At 41.5% G+C, this 16,011-nt stretch overlaps 1 protein-coding gene across 1 annotated transcript in view; it reads left to right on the top strand.

Moving 5' to 3' along the window:
* Window positions 1-16,011, top strand: part of LOC126926234 (cyclic nucleotide-gated cation channel alpha-3-like) — a 209,548-nt gene that overhangs the window by 151,942 nt on the left and 41,595 nt on the right. Inside the window, exons 14-15 of the mRNA XM_050742478.1 lie at window positions 174-359; window positions 2,267-15,684. The gene's annotated coding sequence lies outside the window, so the exon portion shown is untranslated. The remainder of the gene's footprint in view (window positions 1-173; window positions 360-2,266; window positions 15,685-16,011) is intronic.

Raw genomic sequence — 16,011 nt, 5'->3', positions numbered from 1 at the left:
AATTTACAATTGCCGGTGGTATTTCAGGATATAATTTTCTGTTTTCAATGGAACAAATACGTTCGTTAACGATACGAATCTTGCTACTCTAATATCTGGCGAGAAGTAGGCAGAACGCAGTTGTTGCGTGTCTTGGGTGCAAGGATTTGAAATATTCGCGCGATCTTTCGTAGAAACTAAAGAGGCCGACGAGGTTGCAGAAGAGGCCGAGGGAGAGGAAGGTACCGAAGAGAAGACAACGAAAGCAGGAACTTTGGACGAAACCGCAGAGAGGAAGCCGTTGAAGCAGGATGAATCGGTGCAGTTATCGATAAACGAAGAATGCCCGTCTCAAGAGTGGGACGAACACGCGAAAGAAAGTGAGACAATTTTAATTCCCCCGAGAGGTCGAAGCACGCGTCTCGACGTACCCAAAAGAAAACTCGCGGTTGCCCGTTAAAGAAAAGCGGAAATTTATTTCCAAATCCTTCCATGTTCCTGCATTTTGCGCGCGTCTTACGGATCATTAAAATCACCGACGGCAACTCGTCGACGACGGTATTTGATCGTCGGTAGCTTTAACTGTCAACGGCTTCGTCGCTGTAATTTTAACGATGGCCGGCCGCCAGGACCGCGTACCAAATCATGAATCCGATATTGATCTGCGTCGAAATTACGTTCGAACTTCACGCGAATTAATCGCAACCGAAGCAAAACTTGTTTCATCGCTACCATTCAATTTTTCTGCTCCGTATTGCGTTTGGGTTAGATTTTTCATCACTGTTCCATCAATTATCCGTAACAGTTGATCCTACAGAAGTAAAAACCCTCTGTTATTTCCCTGTGTTGATACTGCCAGTCAGTGGCAGCTGGCGTCAGTCAAAATTATCGTCGGACGATGATGTTGTCAGTCAACTCCGCTGTCGATCAAATCCGTTGTCGTTAAAAATGGTGTCAGCGATCTCAGTGACGATTTTCAGAAACAACGCTAGAACTTGGGACAAGGTGGCAGCGAGTACGAGCTTAACTTGCGAAATTCCAAGCGGCGCGGCACAATTTCGTCACTTTCCATTCATCGTCCGCAAATTTTACGGTAGCTCCTGCACGAAATTGTGTCTGCGACCGTCAGGAATTTCGCAAGTTATGTCCACGCCGGCTGCCAGCTTAGGCGATACCATTCTACGAAGTTGGATCCTACAAAAACTGCTGTCCCGTTATGACAAGCTTATCGATTATGCGAGGAAAAAGTTTGTCGAAAGTTCTGTCGCTTCTTTGTTAACGAAGGGAAACGCTTCGCGCGTGTTACAGGCCGCCTCTGTCGTCTTCCCGCCTTTAAATTCTTACGATAACGCACGCCCAATTTTTACTCTGCCAGACACCGTACTAATCGCTCCTTTGCCTGATTAATCGTTCATTGCGCGCTTTGTCTATTCGAATTGAACGACAACCATACTTTCCCATGACAACGCTCTCAGTGTTGGCAGAAACCTAACGCTAAGGCGGAGAAAAGACGACAAAATTCTAGTTTAAAGTTTGTTGAAAGTATATTGAACGCATGGAACAACGCGAAGGTTTCTGGAAATTTTCTGCTTTTCATCGATAGGCTATAGGAACCTACTTTCTGCGCACTAACTATGATCGAACGAATGATTTCATGTGGGCTGGGACGCGCGCGCGAGGCTTTCTCGTCGGGAAATTCGTTCTGTATGGTCCGCTACGTCGATTCTAATCGGCTTTATGAAATTTCGCAAGCAGCGAAGGATCTCAGCTGGTGCTGCGCTTTCGGTGAAAAGCTGGGACGAAAGATCGAATGAAATTCGAAATGCCCCGGCCGTAATCGGCTTTGTCAAATTTCATAAACAACTGGAAACTGAACTCCGCGAAAGACGAACCGAGACGTTGCGAACTGCATGGGAGTTTGAGCGAAGCATCAAATTATCGTGACTTTAACGCGTCAAAGTATCTTCTCTGTTCATCTTTCTTCCTAACGATGCCGCGAGATTCTTGTTTGCAAAAGAGCATTCGCCAGTGTCACTGGAATTTTTATCTCAAATTATACTCCTCGTTTTCCACGTGCAATTGATCCCGGCTACTGAAAAGGCTAACTTGTCAAATTTCATTCCAAATTTCCTTATTTTTTCCACGCGATGAGTTTGATGTTTGTAAAAATGAAAATTTCTAAGCACTTTCCGCGCGAATATTTCCCCTTCGCTTAAACGAAACTCAAGCGAGCAACGCTCTGGTCAAAACTCGGGGCTCACGATCGATTTCGATTCTGTTCCCGTAGGATTCGACACGGCCGTCTTCACTTTGGGCACGTGCGCTGCGGTTTTCGCTGTCTACATTTACATCGTGTACAGTTTGAGCAGTCCACCGACCGTGTTGCATCGAGTCTAACAGCGGTTCCCTAATCGAACGATCGAAAGACCGTGCAAGTCGAACGCCAGAGTCCACTGTTTGCGACAGCTGTGTACAAAAGCAGTGTATCCGAAACGTAAAATATACCGAGCAGAAGATGAATTTCAGCGCAATGTTTTCTTTAACACAGAGACTCGCTGACAGAGAGACTTTAACAAGCTCTTCGAGGAACGAATCGTATATTTTACGTATTTATATATTTCATTACAAATTATATACGATACTTTGGAATTTCATTAGCACTTGAACTCCACTCGACTATCGTTGTTGCGTTAATAACGGCTGAAACGAACCTGAGAACGTATGTAGAAATTTCCAGATACTACTCGATATTGCGAAGATCGTCAGGATATTGGCAAGACCAATTATTGACTATATTAATAAATCTCGATATCTAGTCGGGCCATTTTTACCACTAGCTGCGTCTTTGAAACCGCTCCTCATCTTGCATACTAATTTTAACAATAACGTTGAATGTACGTTCACGATGAACGTCTTGCAACTTGCTCGTAGACTTTTGGGTCGATCTGGAATTTCGCTATTGTAATTAGGATATTGTCGTGTCTTCGTTACACAGCTAACCAAGTTCCACAAAGTTTCGTTCGATGCACGTAATATATTCATGAAAAAACGTTAAGGTACTCGAGAACTGTTGTCGCGATTGTATCGATAAGGTTTGAAAAGGATCCGAGGGTGTATGCATGTAGAGACGAGGAGATATTTATTGGAAACTATTTCGCCAAGACCGCCAATTTGAAAGATCAATTATTCGCGATATCACTATGCCAGAATATTCGGCGTGATCGTGTATAACGGTAATTTTACGATGCAGACTACTCTGTTAACGCCCTATGCTAATTTTTCACCGAATTTATGTTTTCAAGGAATATCTTGCAGCTTCTATACACATCTTCGGCTTAGTTTCGAAATTTACCAGCAGAATCGGGACAATCCTGTCTCGTTACGGTATTAACGAAGTTTCAAAAAGTTTGGTACAATGTGCGTAGTATGTTCATAAAAAAAAAAATTCTATATTAAAGTGTTTGAGTGCTTTTGCGAGTCACTGTACTTTCATAAATAATCGGGCTGGATGAAACGACGGTGTAGAAAAGTTTCCTCGTTTCCCGCTGAACGGTGAAAAGTTCTATCAAGTCAGTTACCCAACCAGTCGACTTGTTCTGTTGTAGATTAATTAATTTCTACCGCGTCGCGTGATTCAATTAACAGAGCTAATTGGATTTCATCGTTGGATTGACGCTCGCGTCAAACGGAATATCGATAGAATTTAAAAAGTGCTAATAACGTCGGAGAAAAGTATCACCGCACGCTGTCTCGCAGACGTATTTGGACACCTGTCACGGCTAACTTTCTTCTTTTTTTCCCGAATCTGTCGCTAATTATAAGAGAAGAAGGGGCCACGTTGCGCGAGTTTTCGATTGTTAACAGAAAGAAAATTGCGGATAATTTGCCGGTGATGAATTTTTACCGTCGCATTGCTTTTTAACGAGTATTACTTCGCGATACCTTTGAAAGCTCCATCTGAAAATGCATTCGGTGTTCCAATTGCTGTCAATTAAAATGTTGATGAAGCATCCCTTATCGAGTGAAACGACACGACGTACCTATTAGTTGAAATAGACGGAATGTGACACAACGTAGCAAAAAGTTAGATATCGTAAAAATTATGGAACAATCAACGAAATGTTGATTTTGATAGCCCGTAAAAATGAATTACCGTTTCGATTGAAGATCCTTCTAATTAACCATATTGGAACATGCCGTTCCTTCGGAAAGTAATACGTCAACGGTACGAGAATATGTCGTCGAATTGAATGCTTCGGTTTTATTATATTACAACGTTTCGGAGCTTCGATTCGAAACGCGTATTTTCTTCGACTGGAAACCTAGTTCGATCGATTTTCCGACGATTAGTCGATTGAATGGTACTTGGAAATTTAAACGGTGATTTCTGCCCGCGTGTATTTCTCTGGAACGTAATATCAAATTTCGAGAATTTCCACCGCAAACTCAACGCGTTCAAGTTTGACGTACATCCCGCTACCATTGACTCGGATTAATTAAATTTCTGGATTCCTTTGACGGAGAATGATGACCTTTCGCCTTCTCACGCTCGGTAATGTACACTCAAACCTGTCTGGGGTTGTCCGCAAAATTGCCATAAGTTACTGCGCCCCTTAAATACCCAGCGATCTCGGAAATTAGACGGAGCACGTGAAGTACAACGCGTATATACCTTCGTTCTATAACGTCTCTCTGTAAGAGATACGCAAATCTCGAAGGTTTCGTGATTTCGAAACACGCGAGAACGAGGAACCCACGTTGTCCGAGCTTATAAGAAGGCGGCATAATTATTCGGATAATGGAATATTGCGCATAACGGAAGAGTCGCTAGACAGAGCGGAATTTTTATGCATTTATGAGAAATTCAAAGGCGCGGAAATGCGTAGAATGCAGGGAATATGCAAAAGTATATGAAATATTCAGAGTATAGTACTCGTTATAATATTCAGTACGTAAAGCAATTCTCTGTCTGGTTTTCATATTCTCTGTGAATATGCATTTGCATAAATATCCGCGATCGAACAATCACTTTTCTCCTATGAAATTGATTAGCGTGGATGTTTCGAGGTTTTCACGCGTTATAAGAATTCTACGCGCTCTTGCGCTTCCACGAACGTAGTTAAAAATGCACGTTCGTGAACGTTGTCTGAGAAGAAAAAGAAGAAAAAGTAGAAGCGGAAGAGGGTGAGACGAAGTTCTACCGAAGATGTTAAAAATTCCCTGCTGTCCGTCATTTCCTGTCCCACTGACTCTCCAGTGAAATATAGCACGAGCTAAAAGCAACAATACGACGCATAATTACGGAAGAAAAATGCAGAAGCCGCACTCTCGATTCGTATTTCTATGCGGAGAAATGGCAGAATAAAAAGAAGCATCCTGCTGGCCTCGTTATTTCGTTGTTCTTCTCGTCTATCCGCTTTTATTTGTCAAAGAGTGGATCGATGACGTCAGAGAACACTCGAAGGCTAATAGCTCCTTGAGCGTGCCCCTCGAACGAAAACGACGATTTCTACGATGGCGCCCAGAATCTACCGAAACTATCGGGACGTTTGATTTTCCGCAAACGAATGTCGAAATATTTATTCGTATCTGTATACCATTTTTACGTCGATACGCAGATGACGACGATGAACGGCAGCATTTAACGTACGTAAAGTTAGGCTTACGTTAGCCCAGACGATGGATCGAGGTAAAATCCAGCAAAAGATTGGAATAATGATGACATCGACCGGTTTCCGATCAATTCGCTGGAACCTTGCGATTTGTTTCCACATTAACGAATTGATTTTTATAAGATACCAGTCTTGTTAATTGTGCTGTAAAATCGTAACCTGTAAGAGGCCTACCCTGACCCAATATACAAGAAGAACATAAGAAGACCAGCCGCATTCTCTCAACCAGTTGTTCGTATCTTAACTGGTTTGGCGACCAGACGATAGACGCGTGCTCTATTGTTAATCTTGAAGAGGAATAACGAACCTGCTACAATTCTCCTCGTCTCTAGAGATCACAGATTCGACAAGAACATAATTGCATGTAACCACAGCCATGATCGGTAAGAAACGCCTATGTTCTGACGCTAACGCGAACCTAAGAAGACTACGCTGCAGATTCATTCTTCAATGAGCAGATTTTGGCGAGCAGATGATAGTGGCGTGATGTAAATGCGACGTAATTAGGGTGCAGTATAAAATAGAATTTACCTGTTCCTCCTGTACGGTCGAGTAATTAACGAGAGGAGCTTTCTTGGAAGAAACGTCATGGGAAAGGCGAAGCGGCACGGCGCTATGTGAAATTGCCACTTAGACCTTGTCGCGGATTGGGTTAAATTTCAATTTCTGCCACACGGGCTATACCTACCACGGTGAATTATTGGATTACTCGGAATGTTCGACGAATCTGGTCGCGTGACGGAATGTTTCGCGGCGTCTCATTACTCGCGCAATCGAGTTTCAGCCGGCTGGCTCGCTCGCATCGCGATGAATTTTCACGCTGCTCGCAACTTCCATCGCGATACTTGCATCGCGAACGTGAAGATCGACCACCCCGAAAATGCTTTAAATTGCACTGAATCGTGCGACGCTGTAGAATATGTAAAGTAATTTTACGCGTGCTCTGGCGCGCGAATATCTCCGCTGACGAGTTTCAACAAAAATGTGTTTCATCGAAGATCGTGCGCAGTCACGAGTGCATGGCCATTCTTTTGCAAAAATGACATAAATCGAACAGCGCGTTGAACAAGAGCTGACTTTTTAGAGTTCGTTGGCTTTACACGTTGGGAATAATGCGAACATTTTTTATTTTGTTTTTTATTTGGGCTGATTATTTACGGTTGCGTCGAATTACTGTACCGCATGACCAATGACTTATTTTTGTTAGTCGATATCGTAGATCGAGTTCCGTCATCTTTGGAAAAAATTAGCTTCCATTGAAATTGTTTAAACGACCTTTTATAAAAGAGTTAGCAATATTTAAGTACGATGTAGCATCAGAAGAATTGTCGTAAGGCAGGATGAAATGGTGCACCGTAATTTTTGCAAAATAATACTCGACAACGCATACAACGTTTCTCACGGCAAGCGTTCAAATATTTTCTTCAAAACGTTTATCCTCGTCTTATAATATTTTTGTTCTGCGCTAGAACCACTTTAAAAGCGTCCAGTTAGCTCTAATTGAATTATGGCGTGACACTTCCTTCTCTTTCGCTCTGTTTATCAACGAAATTTCCAAAATGGAAATATTTATCAGAATTTCGCGTCGTATTTTACAGTCAAATTATAAAAGGTATCAGGAGACCTACAAAGCGTAGTGGAAAGTGTTTTTGAAATTTATTGGAAGACACGAATAAGTATGGCGAATAAATTATAGCTGATGGACGAAGTGCGGTAGAAGTCAAAGGACGAAATGTATGAATTTTTGAAGGGATAGTTGCCAAGCTATTTAGAAATTAATTTTGAACATCGTTAATAGAACCCTTATACCTTTCAGCTACAACCACAGATAATTTACTATGAATCCTGTTATTAAACGAAGGAGAAATCATATTGGCACATGAAATGCGATAGTCTTCTGCATGATCGTAATTTGCCATATCTCTACGGCCTAATTTCGTTAAAAATTTAACAGGATCCGGAACAAAATAAATCCGATCCTCATTCACCACAATAAATTTCGAACAAAAATAAGGTACTGAGTACCTAGTCATCAACTTGCTTTCCAAATTAAACGGGTCTAGACGACGAATCATAATTCGCAGTAACTCCAGGTTTAAAGAAAATAACCGACTCATCTCCCGCAGCCAAAAGTAGATTAATACTATTGATATCATGACGAGATAACAATACATCCATCAAAACTAAAGTATTACCAAAAAAGGTACTAGCATCCCCTGACTTACGCTGATAATTCGTTTGCCTATCACGTAACACCGACTTCACGTGCGAATTCTTCCATATCTCGAATAAATCCTCAGGGAAACCCAACAAAAATAACAACTCAGACTCTAAATACCGCAACACCTCGCCTTGTGCTTTATCATACTTAGACATGTCGTTTTCGACCTGTCGCATCATCGTCACTTGAAAAGAATTCGTACGTTTATTAATTTCACGTTGAAATTCAACATTCGACATATTAGTCAAAACCAAAATTTTGTTGTCAATAACAGACAATAATCGCTCGGAGATCAAATTAAGAGCAGGACGAAAAATAACATTCAAACTTTTTGCATAGTAAGCTATAGTCTGGACACTAGCATACTTTAAAGCGGCACTTATTTCCAAAGGTGGTTTTATCTTTGATTTTATCATATAATTATATCGATTAGAAGGCCGCAGGTGCGACGGCACATCACTCACGGCATTCTTTCGCACGGCGGGAGGCTGTTTAGCCAACCACGCATCAACTATCTGAGCATTCGATTCAATCGGGTTATCCCTGAAACTATCAAACATGGAACGGTTTTCTATAGGAATCGTGGAATTCACAAAATTCTGGGGCATTCAAATTCCATTTAATCGCTCCCAACAACGATTCTGATTGTGAAGGTAAACGATCCGGCGGCATCATCGTTCGTAAAACCGGGCGTAAACGATCAAATTTCGATTGCTTTATTACACCTTTTACCGGATCAACAGTAATACTACCCGTAAACAGCTGTATGTCCGACAATTCCGCCATCGATTGAGTATTCTCAAATTCATTACAGGCAACCCCGGCAAAAACTTATCGTCATACCATAATTGCAAGTGTGTAATATCTTCGGAATAACAAGATTCCTCTCACGGTCGATCCTTTAACTCATTAGACAACTAGATGCCCGCCGATTTAGGTCTTAATAACGAATGCGGTGCATGCGGTACACTCAACAATGGCTCTTCATAAAAGAACGCATGAGAGTCAGGCAGCATCGATATATCTTCCGGAAAATAGTCCCCCCCAACTGATTTGTCCTCCATCTCTCTTATCAGATTGATCAGAGTCAAAGCTTGGTCGTCCATCGACGAAACCGACCCAACGAGAGACAAAGTCGCATCAGATACATCAGTATAATACACAAACGAATGTGTATGACGTGAGATCGCGACTATTGAAAATTCTATTTTATCAACAACGGTTTAGAGTTCATCCTAATCAACACAGTATGCTGGAAAGTCAGACCCTGCGCCTCATTGATGTAGATTGATTGACACCCTAGATGTAGTGGCTATTCCATAACCTTGTCTAATCAGATATTCTTTATCCGCTTGCAAATGAACTAAATATAAGGTATTGTCCATACTTTTTGAAATAACAGTAACATTATCCGTATAAGGTTTATAAGACACCGATTTTATTGTCTCGTTTTTACTATACAATCCATCATAACATCTATGAAAAGTATACGCAACATCAAGAGGACACCTGTACGAACATTTTAAAGTCCTAGTTACCTTGGAAAACGAAGAGGGCTGGGAATAACTTATCGGGCAGATCTGATCCCGATCAATGTACGGGATCTGATCAACATCTCCGATCATGTACACCTCCGAAACAGATGTCAACACCGCCACAAAACCAACAGCCTCGTCTATAAATACTCCATCATACTTCTCCTTCGCACCATTAACCAAAACAGATGCAACAGTTCGAACATCACGCAACCAAATCTTTTGCGATACTTCGGGGTGTCTCCGAGACAATCGTCCTCGTATTTCCTTAGCTCCCTCCTTCGTCATAGTCAATATAATATCACTCAGTTCAGGGAAAACAGCCATTGAAAACTGACTAATTAAATGAGTAGTCTTCCCACAACCCGTTGAGCCATTCACCCAGATTGTATCGGGTATAACAACGACAGAAACGTCTATAGTCTTAATCTTATCATATATTTGCTGATTCAACGTGATTTCGGTTTTCCGAGAAACCAACACATACCTATTATCCGTTTCAAACCGACCTAATTTCTCGTTAAATTTGACATACCCATGCCAAGCTATTTACAATTTATCGATAGACAGGAATGAGCGTGGCGAAGAATAAATTTATGGCTTAGTTGCGAAGCAGAGCAGCAGTGGACGACTCTCCGCAGTTTCTGCTAGCGGGAAACGTGCTGTTTCACGTTGCCGCGCCATACCCATATCTCACAGCAAGACAAATTGCCCACGAAACTGGAGTTGAAATCAATTTTCTAAACGTTCGTCGAAGTACCTGTGCGAGGATATTAAGCGACTAAAACCGCATTGCTAATCTGGCAAACCGTCGGCAGCGTTAAAGTTTATTTAATGCAAAACGAAAGGACGAAAAATGGAAACGTCAGTTACATTTATACATTTTTCCTTGGATGATCATCGTTGATGATTATCGAAGATTTCACGTACGAAACATCTGTCCGCAACATAACATCTCCGTATCTGCTTATTTCTTTTCACCAAATATTTTATTGCTTCGATAGAAAGTTATATTTTTGTACGATTCAACTACGAATCCGCATCTTTTTACTCCCCACGCTATCGATATTAAAACAAGACACGTTAGGGAGAAAGAAAGGAAAGTGCATTCTGCGACACACTGCTGCTTCGCTTGGTTTCATGAAGTAGCAGGTTCTGCGAAAAGTTCTGCACGAAATTGTGTCTGGAACTGTCAGGAATTTCGCAAGTTATGCTCACGCTGGCTACGACCTTAGGCGATACCGTTCTATGAAGCTGCATCCTACAAAAACTACCGTCGTACGTTATGGCAAGCTTCTCGATAATGATAAAAACTACGTAGCAAAGTATCAGGCACCGCGGAAAGTTGCGTCGTTTCTTTCTTAACGAAAGGAAACGCGAAGTTTCGGTTATACGATGTTCTTCTTTTTTTTTAATTTATCGATTTATTGATTTAGAGATACGCTGATCGCTAAGGATTATCCACGACTATAGTCATAGACAATTGCATTCTATTTGACTTAGGCGATGTTAGTCTACTAGCATTGGTGGACACGTCGGAATACCTGTAACATACGCCATTTCTAGCGAATATCGTTACTTTTCGGCGGCTATGTGTCTCTTAGAAGCTATTTCTGTGGTTCTTCGATGTAACAAAGTAGCGCTGTTAACGGACCTACCGTCTCTGTGGCATGGAAAAATTTTCTCTGCTGGGAAAGTGATACCGTCGCACGTTACGTGCTAAACTCCATATATTTCGTATTGCGATAACTGTCCTTCTGTTCATTGGACTTTTTCTCAATTGGCACGTGACAGTGACCAAGTCGCGATTCCTTTCTTCTCAATGCAAAAGCAGATAAGAAATTCAGCGGTGGGTTTGCTATTACCGTACCACAGTTGTCTGGCTCTCTCTGATCGTATTCTCTAACAGGAATTCCTTGAGCTACTGTCTCACTCTTGACTACGCTTAGTATGACTGTTCCTCTCTCTTATACGTCACCTACAGTCACTTTAAGGTTGAGTACCAGCAATCTGACTATGCGTCCAATGCAAAATTGCGTAATTTGCTAACAGTATATTGTGTGTTATAAGAACTTTGTATCTTTTAGAAACAGCATGAGTTGGTTTATCCTTTCTCATATAGAATGTTACAAGCCGCGTCTGTCGTCTTTCCGCCCAGTTGAAATTCCTACGGATAACGCACGGCCAATTTTTACTCTGTCAGACACCGTACTAATCGTTGCTTCGCTTGATTAATCGTTCATTGCGCGCTTCGTGCATTCGAACTGAATGACAAAAGACTCGTGAACGTAGAAACGACAGTCGTACGTTCCCATAGCAACACTCTTATTATCCACAGGACCGTGACGCCAAAGCGAGGAAAAAACGAGGCGATACTTATCGTCCATCGGAACTATCAAGCGGAGTAAATATTTCAACCACCGCGGAGCACTTTAGAATCGAACGATTTTATTTTATCGTGGGGATTTTTTTTTATGCGACGTGTCTGCCGGAGCTTCCGCAGCGGCCGCGGTTCTAGAGCTTTCGGAATAGTCCAGGCTGAAAACAGAATAGTCCTGGCTGAAAACAGAGTATTCCTGGCGGGCTAGCTGGCGAGCCTCCGGCCTATCGACGAACGAATGTTCCAGGCTATCTGTCCCCCGGGAATCAGAGATCAAGCAGGATAATATCGTGATACGAGTTGGCCTCGTGGAGATTTTTCGGCGCAAGCTCCGCCACTTGAACGTGATATCGAACCTCGCGACCCGGAAAATCGTCGAAACATCGATTAATCGAACACTGCGAGAATGTCCAACGAACTGCAGCCACTGATTCGTTGCGCCGATGTTTCCGCAACATAATGATTTTTCGATCGTACATAGAACGTTTGATTCGATGTCGCCTGATAGAAGGAAGAACTTGGGATAGTCGAAAATTCGGATAACACGGGAAGGTGTGGTAGGAACGTAGGTAAATCGTAGGATAAAATCGTAGGAAGCATTTCGATAACGTTGGTAATTAATGCACGTGTATTTGGGCTTGATTAATTACGTAATCGATTGAACGTGCGATCAGTTGCTTTCGCAATTCAAGCTGCGCTAAAATTTCGGAAAGAAGCGAAGTTTGGATTAATTTCAAAAGCATCTCGGATAATACGAGGCTTCGGTTAAACGAGAATCGGATAACCGTGACTGCACTGTATAGCTTGCTGTCTGTATTACTTGCTACGTAAAACAATTTTCTGCCGAGGTTCTACTTTTTTAATTATATTCTCGAAAATATGAATCTGCATAAATTCTGCACAATCCAGCCGTTGTAATTTAAAGCTCTACTGCAGCATGGCTGCACTTGTTCGTAAAAATACGATGAGGTCTCATATTCGGTTCATTTACCTATAATACGCTGTTCATCGCGTTGAGATACAGTTTTATGTACCTGTTTTGGCACTTCTCTCTGATATTTTCCCTTCTTTTTTCTCTGTTTCGCGTTGTATAAATTGTGACTTTATCACGGACAGAATTTATTATTAGCGCTGGGAATATAACGCAAAAATTCCTGATAAGCTGCGAGAGGTTATTCTCTTTTATTAGCCGAGTGCTGTTTAAAGCGTGTTGCTGTACCCGAGCCGGAGAATACATTTTGCTGTTTTTTCTTTTATTTTTTTTTTTTTTTTTTCGTCGCGGAATTTTGCGTGTTTTTGTTGATACTTAAAAATTTTACGCGGTACGCAGATCCAATTCGAGTCGATTATTTTTCCCATTATTTGTCGCCGTTCGTTTATCTCGACGTTTATTCTCTTGTTTTTTACTTTAACTCGATTAAATTCGACGCGCGACCCAACGTCACCGCGGTTTCGATACTTCGAGGACAATTTGGACATGGAATTGAAGTCACGTTCGATAGCAACAACTTTTTCACGCTGCTCTCAGATCTGAGAAAATTTGTTTGACCTTTGATTTCCGCCTGTTGCTACGAATCGTGTTATAAACACACACGAAGTAATCATAATTTCATCTTTTTTAGAAACCATAATGTGTAGATTGTTCTTGACACAAGAATGTCAAACGTAATACAAAGCATATGTAGTTGTTATGAAACTTTTTTGGTCGACCCTCGAACGATCGGCAAAAACGGTCGACTTTTGTGTTTCTCCTCGTTTCCTTGACTGTTATTGAGATTAGCCGTTAAGAGCGAATAACAAATAAAATTATATGAATTTTGCTGTATTCGAAACTGGCCTGCCTCTTTCGAACGAAACTCGATTATTATTCATTTTTATTTGCCCCGTTATTATCAATGAAATCGCATCACACGTAAGAAATAAATGTCTACCACTCTGGAAAATGTAATTAAAACGCTATCTGAGATCAACGAACGAGATCATCGAGGTAAAGAGCCCCGAAAACTAAAGCTAAACGAAAAACTGGTTAACACGGTGACAGGATAATCTGTGTCGCGCTGACAAGATGCACGGCAATTCGAGAGAAAATTAGCAGAAAGTAGGTTTAAAGACAATCACCGCGTTTCTCAAGTACAACGGCGTGCGATGACGAAACAGCGAGACGCCGTGTATGGGATTACGTTGGAGCGTATTTAGCAGAAACAACGAGATAGATAGTCTGGAGCAGAACGAGCTTCGCGACTACCCGAAGAGGATATCCTTCTCGAAACATAAAACGGTGATGATGACAGTTTAAGAGGCTGCAATAACCGTTCCCTCTTTAGGATGACATCAACTTTATCAAGAGGCACAATCATAAAATCCTCATCCACTAACCGAACGAGGGTCTCCCTTCATTTTCGTATTTTTTCCTCGCTGGGTCGTCTTATAGAATCGAACAAACGATAAACACTGAGAACTATCCTAGTATAATTTGCTTCTAATTCTGAATGGCAAATTGCAATTGATTGCAAAATTTTTCCAAATAAAAAGAAAAAAAAAGGACGAAGAAACTGGGTCTTGTACAATAGCGTGGCTGTAAAGTCGACGATCACTTTGAACGTCCTCGATACTTGCGATGGAAAGTGATTTTTATGGACCGCGCCAGCTAAAGCCTATTCGTTTTTTATTTATTTATAGGAGATTATAGTTTCTAGATATGCATTCGGAGTGTTGGCAATTATTCCAAGTATTCTGAAATATTCATTTCGCGTAATTACAGTGGAAGCTCCCTTGTAAAATCGATGGGACGACGGAATTTCCCACGATGATGAAATTACCATTCGAATGACAAATTCGACGAATTGGAATCCTTTCTTTTATTCGAAATTTCATTTGCGCGGATACAGGTCGAGATTAATCGACAGATTCTTCGAATATTTATCGATCCCACATCTATTTGCCTGCCAAGTCAAACGCGTAATTAGACAACTGAAATTATTTCGTCACGTTGGCATAGTATTTTAGGTTCTCTTATGGTTGCATAATTTTCGATAATTTTCGATATCGTACTTTTGTTCCTTAACGCTGACCTTACCAAGTCCGGTCAAACGACACCTCGTCGTTATTCCTTTCGTTCGTCTCACCTTATCAAAGTTTCTGTTCTCCAAAATTCGAGAAATCGGCGATAACGGTTATCGGAGATAACAACGAACGTACAATTTCAAATCACATTTTAAAACCGATTTTTCGAACTTGCCTGGTAAGGTTAACGTTAATGTTCGTAACGGTAGATTTTCCAGCAGCTTCTACCTTTGCTAATTCGCACGCTCGTACTCCATATTTCGAGTTTCCCAATTATTTCCTATTTTCATTCGATAATCAACACGCTGTTAGTTTGACCGTTATCCGATCGAATAAAATTCGAATAGAAGAGGATAAAAGGTCAGGATAGAACACACTGTATATGTATGCCAATAAAACCGCTATACGTACTTGAAACGAAAACAGGCCGTTCGTCAAATAAAAATATTATGTTGGGTCGATACAACGTCCTGTTATTACGCGTTGACACGACTGTTATCCGTATGTTTGCAGTTTTTGCGCGTGACTTTGTGTAGGACGCGCCGCCGGTTCGCCGATTCGTTTCAGTTTCGCCTCACTTGTGCCTCAGTTCCGCTCCAGACTCGATCCGAGTAACACTCGCTCCCGACTTTCGAAATATCGCAAGAATTTACCAGTCGCGAATAACTTGAACACGCGTCTCGTTCGTGGATCGTGTGCCCGGAATCGTAGAAGCACTCGCAACGGAGAGATGCGACGAGATCGCGAAGGAAATTCGACCCGCGATACATTTAATTGGCACATTGGTATCAAGTTTACGTTGATAGAGGTGCACGACGTTTGAAACTATACACGGTATGTATGTATGTACATATTTGCAAGGGATAAAGGCTTACGTTACCGGGAAATAATTATGTTCGATTAATAGAACGTTGGGATAATTGGTGTTCGAATATCCGCCGCTTTACCGTATATCGTAACGAAGCAAATCATGCCGTTCCATTGTACATTCCATCTTCCTACGGATTTCGAGTTATTAGCATATCCAACACCGTTAAATACTTGTTGCAGCATCCAGCGATTGAAACGTGGTTGATAAACCTCTGAAACGAAGCGTTTCGTATAAATTAGATCGAGGTGATAGCATAGGTTTAAAATAAAGCAAGGATAGTGCTCTAGAAA

The sequence above is a fragment of the Bombus affinis genome, chromosome 17, assembly GCF_024516045.1.
Source record: "Bombus affinis isolate iyBomAffi1 chromosome 17, iyBomAffi1.2, whole genome shotgun sequence".
Lineage (NCBI taxonomy): Eukaryota > Metazoa > Arthropoda > Insecta > Hymenoptera > Apidae > Bombus > Bombus affinis.
Note: the sequence above shows the minus strand (reverse complement) of the source record. Positions and strands in the feature narration are given on the sequence as shown.